Source organism: Nannospalax galili, unplaced genomic scaffold (assembly GCF_000622305.1).
Source record: "Nannospalax galili isolate Female #2095 unplaced genomic scaffold, S.galili_v1.0 scaffold710, whole genome shotgun sequence".
NCBI classification, from domain to species: domain Eukaryota; kingdom Metazoa; phylum Chordata; class Mammalia; order Rodentia; family Spalacidae; genus Nannospalax; species Nannospalax galili.
This window is the reverse complement of record NW_008328349.1, coordinates 716,439-731,547: the sequence shown is the minus strand read 5'-3', so window position 1 is coordinate 731,547 and position 15,109 is coordinate 716,439. Positions and strand designations below refer to the sequence as shown.

Here is a 15,109-nt window from a genome sequence, read left to right as displayed (position 1 = left end):
GTAGAAATGTCCATAAAGGAAAGTGTACCCAGGATTGTTGGGGAGAAAATGTGATAGAATTGTGGGTAAATTTTTTTTTTCTTCCTGTCACTGCATCTTTTTTTTTTTTTTTTTTTTTTTTTAAATGTATCCAACTACAAATTCTATTCAGGAGCATGGCTCACTCAGAGTCCATTAATTAGCCAGTCAAATACCATATGACATTTCAGTTAACAGATGACATAAGCAACAGGTTGTGTGGTTATACTCAGTGTCACATCAGTCATGGTGGCATTATATACTAGCACTGGAATTAAACACTACAAAGAACACATACAGAGGAAGACAGCTCTCATTCGTTAGAACTTTGCCCAAAATCTTGTTTTGGTATGCACCTCAAGGAATGTGATCCACTAGAGAAGTGGAAAATTTGTTCTTTTGAGAGAGGGTCTCACTTAGCCCAGGCTGGCCTCACCAAAATCCTCCTGCCTAAGCCCCTGGAGTGCTGTGATTGCACCACACCTAAGGTGGTAGTTTTAACTAGGTAGAAAGTCTTGACAACCTCCAAGTATACACAATAAGTATCATGTAGCAGAGAAATACACGCAATTTAAGAGGCAACATACCTGCCAGAACTACCACCTATAAATCCAGCAGAAGGCATGATCAAAAGTTCAAGGTCATTATCCTCAGCTACACAGTTGAGCTCAAGGCCACCCTAGTTTACTTGAGCCTGTCTCAAAAAGAGACAGATTCTATTGTAATTTAAAACTGAGTTAGAAGCTGGGTATGGAGGCCCTCACCTTTATTCCCAGCACTCGGGGATGCAGAGGCAGGCGGATCTCTGTAAGTTTGAGGCCAACCTGGTCTACATAGAGAGTTCAGGCCAGCTGGAGCTACAGGGAGACCCTGTCTCAAACACCCCCCCCAAAAGAAACTGAGTTAGAAATAAAAAGTAATCTTTATTTCTTTGATTGATTTGTACTTTATGGGTATGAATGTTTTTCTCATATGTGTGTGTGTGTGTGTGTGTGTGCGTGTGTGTGTGTGTGTGTGTGTGTGTGTGTGTGTGTGTGTGTGTGTACCACATTCCTTTAATGCCTGCAGGTCAGAAATGGGCTTCTGACCTCCTGGAACTAGAGTTACAGACTCTAGATAGTTGTTAGCTATCAAGTGGTACCTGGGAACTGAACCCAGGTGCTCTGTGAGAGCAGCCGATGCTTTTAATGCTAAGCCATCTCACCCATCTCCTAGAAGACCAAAGTTTTAAGTATCACTTCTTAAGAGGAACAAGCCTCTTGAGGTAGACAGAGCTCCTTGAGCAGAACTGAGCAGTTCCTGTCAAGTGAGCCAAAATGGTTTCAAGAGAAATAAATCTGAAGGGATTGTTTTCCCTTTTATTTACAGCCACTGCACCCCACATTCATGGTCTACTCTGGTTATTCTAATTCTGTCAGCTGGTTACAAGAACTTCAGCAGGTTTTTTTTTGTGTGAGCCTGACAGCAAACCTACATCTTACAAACTGAAGGTTGGACTTAATGATGGAAGAGACTTAAAGTACCCTCAATAGTCACACAAGTCAGACTCTACCTTCTTGTCAGCAAAGTACATAAGACAGACCCAGCCACCTGTTCAGATGAGCCATAGCTCTAATCTAGAAGTCATGCACAGTACTTCTGCTTTCTTGGCACCAGTAGACCATAGGAAACCATGACTAATGCAACACGCAGCAGAGCTGAGATATTTCCATTCATTACTAAGCTACCAAGGATTTGGCAATCAACAAAAGGGTTCCAAGCAGCTACCAACCACCACTGTGTAGTATGCAGCTAATGAGAGACAGAAACAGCCCCACAATTTCAATTTTTACTTTAAAAAATGTTTTCATTTTATGTGTGTTGAGTGTTTTGCCTGCATGTACCTAAATACTTGTGTTGTGCAATGCCCAAGGAGGCCAGAAGAGGGCATCAGAGCCCCTAGAACTGGAGTTACAGCCAGTTGTTAGCCATCATGTGGGTGCTGGGAATCGAACCAGGGTCCTCTGCAAAGAGTAGTCAGTGCTCTTAATCACTGAGCCATCTGTCCAGTCCCCATTTTTTAACCTTTTTTGTTTTTCCATTTTTATTAAGATTTGCAGAAATGGGGCCCAAGAGATGGCTCAGTAACTAAAGGTGCTTACTGCCGAGCCTGACCTGGGTTTAATCTCTGGGACTCCCATTGTGGAAAGGGAATCAACTCTCACAAGTTATTCTCTGACCTCCACATGTCTGATGTAGTACCTGGGTATGCACTCACCCCATCCCACACACAAGACAGTAAAGATGATTCGCAGAGCCTAGCTGGGCATGATGGCACCGCTCATCTGTAATCCCAGCAGCAGGCACGAGGATCCCAAGTTCCAGGTCAGTCAAGGCTAGACAGTGAGAAAGAATGTGGAGAAGGGGGTAAAAAGGGAGGAGGAAGGCAGGGGATGATTGAAAGAACCAAAAAACTGAAAGTCACCTATGATAAAGGACCAGGTGGGCAGCATCCACATCTGGATGTGAAAACAACTAGTCTGGGAACACCCTTTACCCTATATAAATTGCCCCAAACCAGCAAGACAGACTGAATTCTTACTGCAGTAGCTTTCTAATCAGTAACATTATGATCAACCTTATAGACAAAGGAATACTACAAACAGAACAGTAATATTGGAAAAAAAGAATCCCCCCCAAAGACACAGTATGACCAAAATGGACCCAGGAGAAAATCCTAATGATCCATAAAAATGTTCAATCCAGCATTAGAGAGGCAGAGGCAGGCAGATGTCTGTGAGCTCAAGGCCAACCTGGTCTACACAGCAAGTTCCAGGCTACAGTGAGACCCTACCTTACAGAAACGTTTACCTTGGCTCATGGTTTCTGGGGTTGCAATCCTTGTGAGATCCACAGCAATTAAACAACTGGAGTACAAACTTCTCACAGGTTGACCAGGAAGCAGAGAATGTAGGAAATAGTCAGGACAAGACATAGCACATAAGGACACAGTCCCTGCCTCCACTATGCCCCACCTCCTAAAGATTCCAGTGCCTCCCAAAATAGTATCAACCACTAGCTGGGACTTGTGGGACCCATGGAGGACACTTAATATTCAAATGATAACAATTACCAGAAAAAGTACCCACAAAGGAATGTTTGGGTTTTTGATGGTTTCAATGGAGTTACAGTAAACCTATAATACAGGCTCAAAACCAGTACTACACAAGATATTCCAAAACATAGGGAAACCACCACCTGAAATCTTTGAAGCCAATATCCTATACAAAACCTGGACAATCTCTCATGAACACAAACATTAAAACCCCTCAAGTATTAATAGAAGCAAGCAAAATTCAAATGTAAATCAAAGTTTTAGGCCATGACTCAGACTTATCCCATAAATCTAAGGTTGCCTCAACATCCAAAACTAGAAAAGAAAAGATTCAAAGGATAATGAAAATCATGTGATCTCCATAGATGTAAAGAAAGCTTATCTAAAACATTCACAACTAGCTGAGCATGGTAGTCCATGCCTTTAATCCCAGGACTCAGAAGGCAAAGGCAGGTGGACTTGTGAGATTGAGGTCAGCCTGATCTACATGGCTGGTTCCAGACCAGTTAGGGCTGCAGGGAGACCCTGTCTCAAAAACAAAAAAAATCACAACTGCCTTTCCAACTTACGACTGACTAGGAGAATGGATCCTCCAACAGGTGGTGGGAAAAAGGGCCATTCTGTCACCAACCAAGATGCTGACCAGACAATACAGCATTAGCATTTACAAGTGAATCCCCTGAGGGGGTGTCAAGAAGCACACCACTCACACACTTAAAGAAATTGGGGTATTTGTCAGGAAGGAGATGGAGACCCCAGATGTATGCATTTAATTATACAACTACAAAAAAAATTCACAACCAATATCATACCTAATGCTGAAAGAGACTTGTTCCCCACTAAGAGACAGAGCACGATGCCCAGTTTTACTTCTTACACCACAGTTACAACAATGAAATGAAACATCGAGATTGGAAATAAAGGAAAGCCAACTATTTGTAAATAATAATATGATCCTACATAGAGAAAAATCAAAAGAAGCCTACTTTAAAGAACTTAATTTAAAACTACTTTGGAAGTAGTACATGCCTGTAATCCTAGCACTTGGGAAGTAGAGGCAGGAGGATTATCCTTGACTATACAGTGAATTTAAGACCAGCCTAGGCTAAATAAGACCTTGTCTCAAAAATAGGGAGCTGGAAAGATGGCTCAGTGGTGAAGAGTGCTTACTTACTGCCCTTGCAGAGGACCCAGCACCTTCATGGTGGCTCAGAACCACCTGTAGCTCCAGTTCTACTGGATGTAATACCCTATTCTGGCCTCCACAGGCTCCTGTACACACATGGTGCACACAAACACATTCAGGCACTCACACATACATACTCACAAATAAAAATCTTTCTTTGAAAGTTTAAATGGGGCTGGAGAGATGGCTTAGCAGTTAAGAGCACTGGGTGCTCTTGAGGAGAACCCAAGTTCAGTTCCCAGCACTCAGAGTGGCTAACAACCATCTGTAACTGCAGTTCCAGGGAACCCAACACCCTTTTCTGGCCTCTGCAGGCACTGCATGCCTGCATGCATGTGGTACACTTACATCCATGCGGACAAAACACTGATACACATAATATAAAAAATAAACATTTTAAAAGTTTCCTTAAAAATAAATAAAAGCTAGTTCAACTAGGTTACAGAACACAAGATCAATATATAAAACCAGCCAGATATGGTGGCACATGGATGTAATCCTAGCACTTTGGAGACTGACTCAGGAAGTTCATGAATTTGAGGACAATCTGGATTACACATCACACTGTCACAAAAATTTTAAAAGGCAACAGTTATTGCTATATAATTAAACCAGAAACTAAGAAAGCAATTCCATTTATAGTAACATCAAAAAGAACGCTTTGGAATAAACAAAAATGAAAAATCTATACTCTGAATTTCTTGCAGAATATGGCTAAAAGAAATAAAGACCTTAAAAAAAGGGAAACAGCCTCATGTCAGGGGCTGGAAGACATAATATTGTGAAATGGTTATACTCTCCAAGCTCAGATGCAGACCAATGGCACTTAAAAAAATAATTCCAGTGGTGCAAGCCTGTAATCCCAGGTGGAAGGAGGGAGCCCACTGCATAGCAAGACCCTGTCTCAAAACAAAAACAGAACTCCAAATCCCATTCAGCTTTAAAATTTCATCCTAAAATGCATATGTACATGAAGAGAACTAAGAAAAGCCAAAACCATCTCCAACAGAAAGTTAGAGGACTCATACTTTCCAAATCCAAACTCACTACATTCCAGTAAATACAACCGTTCACCTAAGATGTGCACTGGGTAGTGGATGAGACATCAGAAATAGGCCCTTAAATAATGTTCTTTAATAAGCAACAGTAAAAACAAAGGAAAAGACCATTCTACAATACAAACATCAGAAACAGGCCCTTAAATAATGTTCTTTAATAAGCAACAATAAAAACAAAGGAAAAGACCATTCTACAATACAAACATCAGAAATAGACCCTTAAATAATGTTCTTTAATAAGCAACAGTAAAAACAAAGGAAAAGACCATTCTACAACACAAAGCTCCAATTTGATAACACAGATATAAAGTCTGAATAGAAGTCAGGCACAGTGACACACACCTTCAATTCCAGCATTCAAAAGGCAGAGGCAGGGGGACCTCTGTGAGATGGAGGCCAGTCTGCTCTACATAGCAAGTTCCAGGCCAGCTGGGGCTACAGGGAGACCCTGTCTCAAAAAAGAAAAAAAAGTTTGAATAGATAATTTTCCAAAGATGATTAATCACCATTAATCAAATTTAAATCACAATCACATTACTTCAGACTCACTATAGTGACTATCACAGATCCAAGCGTTGGTACCACGTGGTGAAACGGGAACACACGTCTCTGTACAAATTGTGTATACGGTCTGCATAGGTTTGACAATTCCTGTTTGAGCCTGGAGAGAGGCTCAGTAGTTAAGAGCCAGCACTACTCTTGCAGAAGACCTGAGTTCTCAGCATCCATGCTCACAGCCACCTGCAACCTCAGCTCCAGGGCATCCTCTTCCGGACCACAAGGGCATCTGCACTCGAGTGCACGTAGGCAGAGATACACATATACACCTTGGTTTTTTTTTTTTTTTTTTTAAAGCCTTACTGCCTACTGAAAACCTCAGCAACCAATCACATTAACCTGAATTTATGAAGACTTCCTACACCAATGTCATTCTGTTCAAAACTACTTGTGCAACTAGCAATGCTAATCAAAACTGCTAAAAACAAGGTACCTCGTCCCATTGTTCCCCTTTAAAAACCCAATCCCTTCCCTTGAAGCAGCCTGTATTTGATTTGTAACTGTCTCCCAACTTATACGTTTAATTTTGTATGAAAATAACTTTTTTCTCTAGCGTCCTTTGTGGTATCTTGGTCTAAGACTGGCTAAGAACCCAATGCAGAAGACAGCAGAGCTCAGAGTGTACAAGTCTTTAAGTGTTTGTTTGGGTTTTTATTTCAAGTATTTATTTTTATTCTATGCGTAGGAGTGTTTTGCCTACATGCATGTATGTGTACTACATGTATATACAGTGCCCTAAGAGGCCAGAAGAGGGTGGTAGATATCCTAGAACCTGAGTTTCAAAAGGTTGTGAGTTCCCATATAGATGACAGAAACCAAACCAAACCCGGGTTCTAAGAGCCAGTGCTCTTAACTGCTGAGCCATCTCTTCATTCCCATTTGGGGGTTTTTTTGAGACAAGGTCTCGTATGAAGCCCTGGCTAGCCTTGAACTCAAAGAGCTCTGTCTGCCTCTGCCTTACACCTGCTGGGATTAAAAGGCATGTGCCAACCTAGCCAAATCTATAAAGCTTCCAGATTCAGAATCCAGACTGGTCCAAACCAGAAGGGTAAGGGATATAAACTTTAAATATGTAATTAATCAATTTTCATCAGGGCTTTCAAAATTCCTGCTAGTTCCGGCCTCTACTTCCCTAGACCTTGGATTACAGGCCCGCACCACTGCCTTCTGTTTATTACGCAGGGCTTCCTGCACTGCTGGTGTTACAGGAATCACAGTTGTTAGAACAGGTATCAGAAACTGAGTAGAGAATCATGAGATTTATTTGTGTTGACTCAGACCCAGGTGAGTCTCCAAAGCTTGAGGCCAGAACAGCAGTTTCAGGCAATCCAGCTGGATCCCAGCCCTGTTTATTTCTTCAAAGAAACTGTATTGTCTAATTAAAGTGGGTTTTTTCTAGAGAGGGGGGTAGTGGTAAGTCTCCATCCTCCTTCCTCTGCTTCCCAAGTGTTGGTATTATCAAGTACCGCCATACCTGGTTTCTATTTCACTTTTAACACACTACAATTTTAATCACAAAACTTTTATATTTACAAAAGGTCTTGTAATTTGATAATCCCAAGGGAACCTCAAGTTACTGTCATTAAATTCTTGTGCTTATACTTATGAGCAAAAAATATATAATTTTAATCTCACTTGAGACAAGTACCTCACTAGGACAGCTCCAACAGCACTCTTTACATGTTCATTTCACATACTATGAATTTAAACATTCCATAGCTGCCTCCCAACAAAACACTTAGAATTCTTCAAGGTCTTATGATAAAGCACCTTCTTGACCATAGCTATGCCATGTTGAAGTCTAGGTTGAATCTAGCCTCTGAAACTAGAAGGCAGTTGGCCTAGGGTGTGGGAACACGTCAGCAGGCCCCTGGTTGCCTTGAGAACAGCTCAGCATGTGCCTAGTTGTTCCTGCTAACTGCAGATTTATGGCTTCTATGTTTTTCACTTGGCTTGCTATTACAGAATAGTAATTGTTGTCGTACAGACCAGAAATTGTTAGGGGGGCTTTCCACCTTTCCACCCCTAAGCTTGGGAACTTAAACTTTTCACCCCTGGATGTAGTTTTTCTGTTTAAAAGCTTACCCTAAAGATGGCCTGGGACTGCACTTGGGGTCCAAATGTCCAGTGTAGTTGCCAGCTGGCTAAAAATCATAAAAAGACTTTCTTTTGGCATTTTTTTCCATGTCTTTGTAGTCTTCTCTGGTGAGATATCATCACAACAGTCTTATATCATTTCTGTGGCCATAGTGGGTAAACTGTTCTCTATCTCCAAACTGAAGGCTAAGGTCTGTTTTACACAGTGGACTAGCCTCAAATGTAAGAGGGAAGAGTGTTAAGACAAGCAAAGAGTCTCTAAATTCACTTTAAAATAGCTTAACAAGGTTACAACAATTCCCTAAACATTCAGGTTCCTAACACCCAAGGCACTGATCAAACACAAAAGGAGGATCAAATCAGATAAGTAACAGGAAGAACAGAGCTTTGAGGCAAGATTGCTCTCCACAAGGAATTCAGAGACAGTTTTAAGTTCAAACAAGCCCCAGGCAGGCAGGGGGAGTCTATAATCCCAGCAGGTAGAGGCAGGAGAATTAGGAGTTCAAGGTCTTCCTCAGCTATACAGCAAGTTCAAAACCAGTCTACAAGAGTTCAAAAAACAAAAGTTGTTGGGAGCCTGAGGCTCAGCCATTTTTTAAAACTGCTGAACAGACCTAAGCTGGTAACTTTTCATTTTGTCCACTCTCCTCCCGCGGGCACGGGATGGAGCCCGCAGCCTTGGCCCACGGCCTTGTACTCTTTTTCAGTAAACTTCCCTGTTTTCTGTTAATCAGTAGATTCCTCCCTTAGAGTACATCTGGGCCCCTGTGGTCTATGTGATATGATTACTCTCAATCTGTACTCCTTTGTTCTCATTTTTTATTTAACCTCATGTCTGTACTGCAATAAATGAGACTTGATCAGAACCCTGTCTTGTCTCCATTTCTTGTGTCTCTTGCCCCATCCAATCCCCACTCCCCACTCTAGGTACCCCGTTGTAGATCCCGCGGGCCGGGACAAAAAGTGACTGGAATTCTCTAACATAAAAAGAACATAGTGATGGGTTTAATGAACATGAAGTTTGTGAATTTATTTTGAATTTAAGTTAGCAAACTGAATTGCCTATGAGACGGTGTTAAAATATCTAAGGCTATAAAATATACTTCTATCAGGACAAAACCTATCTATTAAGCACTTACCATGTGCCAGGAGCTATTTTAAGAGTTCTAAGTATGAAACTTATAAGTTATTCCATAAGGCAGGCACTGCTGCTATCCCATTTTACAGATGAGGAAACTGAAACAGAGACCTTAATTCTACTGGATATTAGTGAGTGATGGAGCGAAATGGGGGCATCAAGCCTGAACCCAAGCATTGTGACTACAGGGATCCACCAGCAGGTTTCCTAACAAGCTTTGTGTTCATGAAATGGAACCTCAAGAGAGATCACGCAGAAAATAACAGTTCTTAAAGAATGGTGTTACACTCTCACCTACCCAAGTGTCCAAAATAATAGTAAGTAAAAATAAGAGCTAGCCTCTGCCTCAGTTATCTGTAACTCACCACATCACATAGACCATCTTTTCCTAGGCATGAGTGTAGCTAAGCATTAAAGAACTCACCCCACACTGCCAAAATATAAAACCTCTCCCCTATTTTGCTAAGGCAAAATTCTCAGTACCATGCCAATAACACTATTTCTTCTCAAATGAGGTCATAAAACCCATTGTGTCCCACAGATTCTGTAGGTCACTCCACAGTAAAGTGAAGAGTCACCTGGTCAAATCAGGGTAGACTCACCTTTAAATACGATTTTATGTTTTAACAATTGTTCATTTCTCTCCAATCATATCAGTGACATCCACAAGGAGTGTGTTCACTTCTTTGATTCTAGAAAGGGAAACATTTTTAGAATTAAGAAAAAGTGCATGGGCATGCAAAATTGTCTTCCTTAAAGCAGCACCGAAACATACTAAGTTTACCAAATTTTTACTAAATGTACTAAAAATAAAACTATTAAGCTAGACCTGATCTCAAAAGATTCCCTTTCGTTAGAATTCAAGATCCTCCTGTAAAGGATAGTTGTAGTCAGCAAGGAACCAAACACCACTGCCAAAGTTGAGAACTCCCAGAGGCGCTAACCTCTACCCTCTGGGCTGCGCCCTACTTAATTTCTTAATTTTATGTTCCCTCCCCTCATTTTTTTTTTTAAAAGTCTTTGTGAGACAGGTTCTCTCTGTAGCCCCAGCTGGCCCAGAACTCACTATATACACCAGGCAGCCTTGAATTGAAGGATCCCCCTGACTCTGCCTCCTGAGAGGTGGGATTAAAGGCGTGGACCACCATGCCACGCCTCTCTTCATTTCTTAGGTGCCACAACGTTGGTGAATTTAAATTACAATCTACAGTGATTACCAGCAGGGATGCTTACTTGTCCTAAGACCACCAAGGAGAAACTCCTGTAGGTAAGTGATCAGGCAAGTTTGCAGAAGCAAATATTGAGTGCAGAGGTTAAAGACTCTTTAGCAGAATTTATTGCCGGGACCTTAGCAAGGTAATTGCAAACAGATGCTCCACTAGGTAACTGTAGTATTCATTTCTCAAGGTAGCTTTGAGGGGGCTGTGGAGGTAGTTAAGTGGTTGGGAGAACTGGCTGATCCGGCAGAAGCCTCAAGTTCAGTTCCCAACACCCACAGTTCACACCTGTCCCTAAGTCCAGTTCCAAAGGAGTAGACGACCTCTTCTGGCCTCTGCCAGCGCTGCACACACAGGTGCACTTACATACATGCAGGCAAACACTTGCTACAGAAAAAGAAAAAAAGATGGCTTTGAGGTCTTTTTTGTTCTTTTAGTTTTAGAGTAGGCTTTTACCACAAATTTTCAGTAAATAGTCATAAAACCACTATAAGGTGAGCACTGTGTTCTAAGGTATCAATTCAATCAAAACACCATTATGCAGACAAAAAAGTAACATTAAATGCATGGGTATATTTCTTTTCCTCTCCATTCCGAGTTAAATCCACCAGTCTTACCATTGCAAAGCAAAAATACTCTGTGAGCAATTTTCTTTATTGCTATGAGAACCCAGCTGGGTTGGAGGGGATCAGTAACGAAGACCTTTAACAAACTTGCATATTAACAAGGAACAAAACTTAACATTTCCCGCGATCGCAGCATTCAGCAATTTAAATCCCCACGCGAGCTCTGCAACCGGCCTATTAGAACGCACGCCAAGCTCCCACAGTTAACCTGCTTTCCCATTTTCCAGGAACGCTCTCCGAGTGCTGCAACGTAAATTGCTTTGGAGATGCTCCGGGGAAAGGGCGCACCAAGGCCTGGGCGCTTAGGGCGGGTCGTGTGGGGGCGGAGGGTTCCGAAAAAACCCGCAGAGCAAAACAAAGCTTCTCCTTCCGCGAAGGGAGGAACGCGAGCAGTCGCCTGACACTCACCTCCGTAGGCCGGCGAACCACCGCGCGCACGCCGCGCCCCAGCGGTCAGCAAAGACGCAGGCGGCGCCCGGCGGCCAGGGCGGGCCGGATGGGCAGGACGGGCGACCGGAGCCCAGGGAGCAGGGGCGGCCCCGGAGCCCCGCGGCCGAGGAGCCGGGGCGGGGCGGCGGGGACCGAGGCCGAGCTCCCGGGCCGCGCACACAACAAAAGCCAGCGCCTGGGGACCCCGCGCACCCCGCAGGCGCAGCGCGTCGGCCAGACTCTCTCACCGTTGCGAAGGCCTCGCTGCTGCACTGGCCGACGAGCTTTAGTGGCGTCGTCCGGGCGGGGCGGGCTCCCGCTCCGCGCTCCGCCCCACAGGCGCGCCGCCGCTCTCGCGGTCCTAGTGCCGGGCAGATGCGCCTTCCTGGGACCGCAGCCGGCTTCCCCACCTGGAATTTGCATCTGAATCACCTGGAGGGCTTCTTGAGTTAAAAAGCAGCAGCAGGCTGGCAGCAAAATCCGGGACTCCGCCTAGGTGGGGCTGCACCTTTGCGTTTCAGCCAAGTTGCAATTCTGTGAAGAGAAACCGCTGCTGGTCTCAGAGCAATGATCTGGGCAATGAATGGCAATATCTATAAAGTACGAGGAAGAAAGTGCACCCTGAAGTTCCGTAGAGGATGAGTGTATTTTTGTTTTGTCTGTTAGGATGCTGAGGCAGAGGGAATCCTTCAAAGAAAAGAAAAATGTAGGATCTTTATCGGAGGAAGTAGTGGAATCTTGCCTAAGGAATGTGTCTCGAATTGAACTGAGGATCACAGAAAGACAATCAGTTGTTTCTTTCTAATGCACCGTTTATTGTTCACACATGAAAACGAGGAACAGGCTGGAGAGATGGCTTAGTGGTTAAGAGTGTCACGGCGTTTGGGACCACCAGGGAGACCAGAGACTCAATTTAGGTCAAATTAGCCAAATTAATAAATAAAGCTGTGTTACGGAGTTCGCGAGCACCCGGAAAAGACCAGCAGACCCAATTCAAATTTTAATTAGCTAAGGAGAGAAGGGAACCAGCTTATAAAGGTGAAAAACCACAAGAATTTCTGCACACATGGGGGTAATAACACGGTGGTCCTGGGTAAGGCCAGGGCTCCCCTAAGTCAGCAGGATAAGCAAGTTACAGAAGCCAAAATGAGTAGTCATACCACAGCATTCTTTAACTTTGTAGCAAGCAGATGGGATGCAGCTACATATTTCTGGGAAAAGGGGAAGGGGCTTTTGGAATCATTGCTATTTCAGCATACTTGTTAACAAAAACAGAATATCGCTGGGCGTGGTGGTACACGCCTTTAGTCCCAGCACTAGAGGCAGGCAGACCTCTGTGAATTCAAGGCCAGCCTCTTCGACATAGTGAGTTCCAGGACATCTGGGGTTACAGGGAGACCCTGTCTCAAAAACACCAAAAAAAAAAAAAAAAAAAAAAACAAGGTGGCAACATTCTTCTCTGTGGTCCGCTATTTTTTAAAAGGAAAACATCCTTCTAAGGTGGAAGTAACTTACTAGAAATAAGGTCAGACCTTGAGCTGGTTTCTAAGTTCTAAGGTCAACTTAGAAAAGGCTACTTTGTACAAAGTAGAAAGGGCTACTTTGTACAAAATGGAGTGCTCTAGTCATTACATTGCCGGCTGGTTCTGGATCATGTGAATCAAATCATCAATTCACATTGGACTGCACATTGGTACTGTGGTCGCAAGGCTAATACTTTAATGGAGCTAATTTTTTCTCTGTTGTACGATAGCATCCGATTTATTATGCAAGAACCTACAGAGACGCCAATGAGCAATAGAAGGAGGGTCCTGCTATGGTGGTTAGAAAGATGGTAAGCCATGGGGACCAGGAGAAAAGATTAAAAGATTTACCAGTTGAAAGATTCAATCCATTCCTTAGCCCTTTGATCTAATTCTGTTGGACCAAGTTCAGGATCTCTCCTATAACTCCTGAATTGTTAGCATAGAAACAACATTTTTCTTTTAGGGCTGCACATAGACCTCCTTCCTTCAGGAATACAAAGTGGTTTTACAAAACCATTTCTGCTAGGGGATCTACCTGTTTCTCAAGCTGTCCTATAGTGTCTTTGAGGTGTATATCTCGATCTACTTTTTTACTCAAAGTCTTGAAATTTTTGTCTCTAATAGCTAGTGCTGATGCTCCCAAAGCAGCAGAGCCTATGATCCTGGTCCCCATAAGAAGGATGAGGACAGCTGAGATTGCTACTCTCTTTTTTTAAATAAGGTCTCCATGTATTTTCTGCCTTCTCCAGTACAGATGTATACCTGGGGTATGACATAGACTAGAAGACAAAGGCTACTCCTCCCTGGGCGCTAGTTCCAGATGTTCAGCTGTTACACATCTGGCTAGGCCAAAGGTAGTGTTGTAGTCTATGATCTGCAAATGCCTCAAACAGACAGACAGGTAAGTCTAGAGAAGGAAAGAGATTTATTTCAGGTGTGCTACACTCTTTCCTAAAGAGTCCAAGAATAGCACTGAGCCTAAGCACTCTGGCTCTTTTATATTGATCACAAAGTTCCCGGGGGGGGGGTTGTTGTATAGTAATAGTATCCTAGAAATAAAGTTTCCCTAAGTCTTCCAACCAGAAAAGGGTCTGTTAGCAACAATCACTATTTTGCAGAAGCAAGCCAAGCATAACCTACAGAAGCCATAAATCAGTAGTTAGCAGGAGCACTCTAAGACACTCTGACCTGTTCCCAAGACAACCAGGGCCCAGCTGGCATTCTCATACCCTGGGCTAACTGCCTGATAATTTCAGAAACTAGAGTCAACCTAAAGTTTAACACGGTGTAGCTATGGTCCAAAAGGTGCACTCTTACAGTAGAAGCCTACCAGGTCCCTGGTGGGCCAGAAAATACACTCTTGAACTTTTAGATTTAAGGGTACACATAGGGATGCTGCAGGATTGGTCATAGGGAGAGGCTGAGAGGTCATGGGAAGAGGAGGTTCAGCAAGTACATGCTCCTTGGAGGTCCTCTAGGGTGAGTTTAGGTTCCTCTAGTCCACTATTTGCATTTGCTGATGGGGTAGTAGCTGGGGTGATAGATGGGTTAACCCCTATCCCCACATAAAAGGGAGGCATAGGGTGTAGGCATAACCAACAGCCATTCCCTACACTGGGGAGGGTTTGGTTTATCCAACTATGTACTAATCTTTGTGTCTTCATTTCGGGGAGTTTATTTGAAGTGGTGGAGGGGGGAATTACCTGGATTTGACCAGGATGATGAACCTGTGGAGTTATCATTTGCCATGTAGGGTTGGTTTTCTGAGGTGAATAGATAACCTTGGTTGGGGTAGAGGCTGGGACCTGTTTCCTCATTACTAATTGGGCCTCTCTGGGAGTAGGGCTAATTGGTTGTTTCTTCTGCTTTGGTTGGGGCAGCCAATTGCTCCCTGAGCTTGTGGGTTTTATCTGATTTGGTGGGGCTTTTCTCTGGATTGCAATTTTTTCTATTTCCTCATCCCAGTAAATTTTGAATTTTAGCACCCTGCCCCCGGCCAGCGGGGTCTTCAACGTGGACCTGAGGAGAGAACCGACGAATGTAAGGACAAGAGACATGAGAAATGAGAGCAAGACAAGTGGTCTGATCAAGCTCTGAAATTTTTATTTTTCTGTTTGCTATATAACAAGTAAAAGGAGGAAGCAAAGCTAGGAGGGGGGAAT

At 43.3% G+C, this 15,109-nt stretch overlaps 1 protein-coding gene across 1 annotated transcript in view; it reads right to left on the bottom strand.

Annotated features, from left to right (window-relative positions):
• Positions 1-11,710, bottom strand: part of Resf1 (retroelement silencing factor 1) — a 32,271-nt gene extending 20,561 nt beyond the window's left edge. The window contains exons 1-2 of the mRNA XM_008827011.3: positions 11,401-11,710; positions 9,752-9,841 (exon numbers count right to left, since the gene is read on the bottom strand). The gene's annotated coding sequence lies outside the window, so the exon portion shown is untranslated. The remainder of the gene's footprint in view (positions 1-9,751; positions 9,842-11,400) is intronic.
• Positions 11,711-15,109: the final 3,399 nt, after the last annotated feature.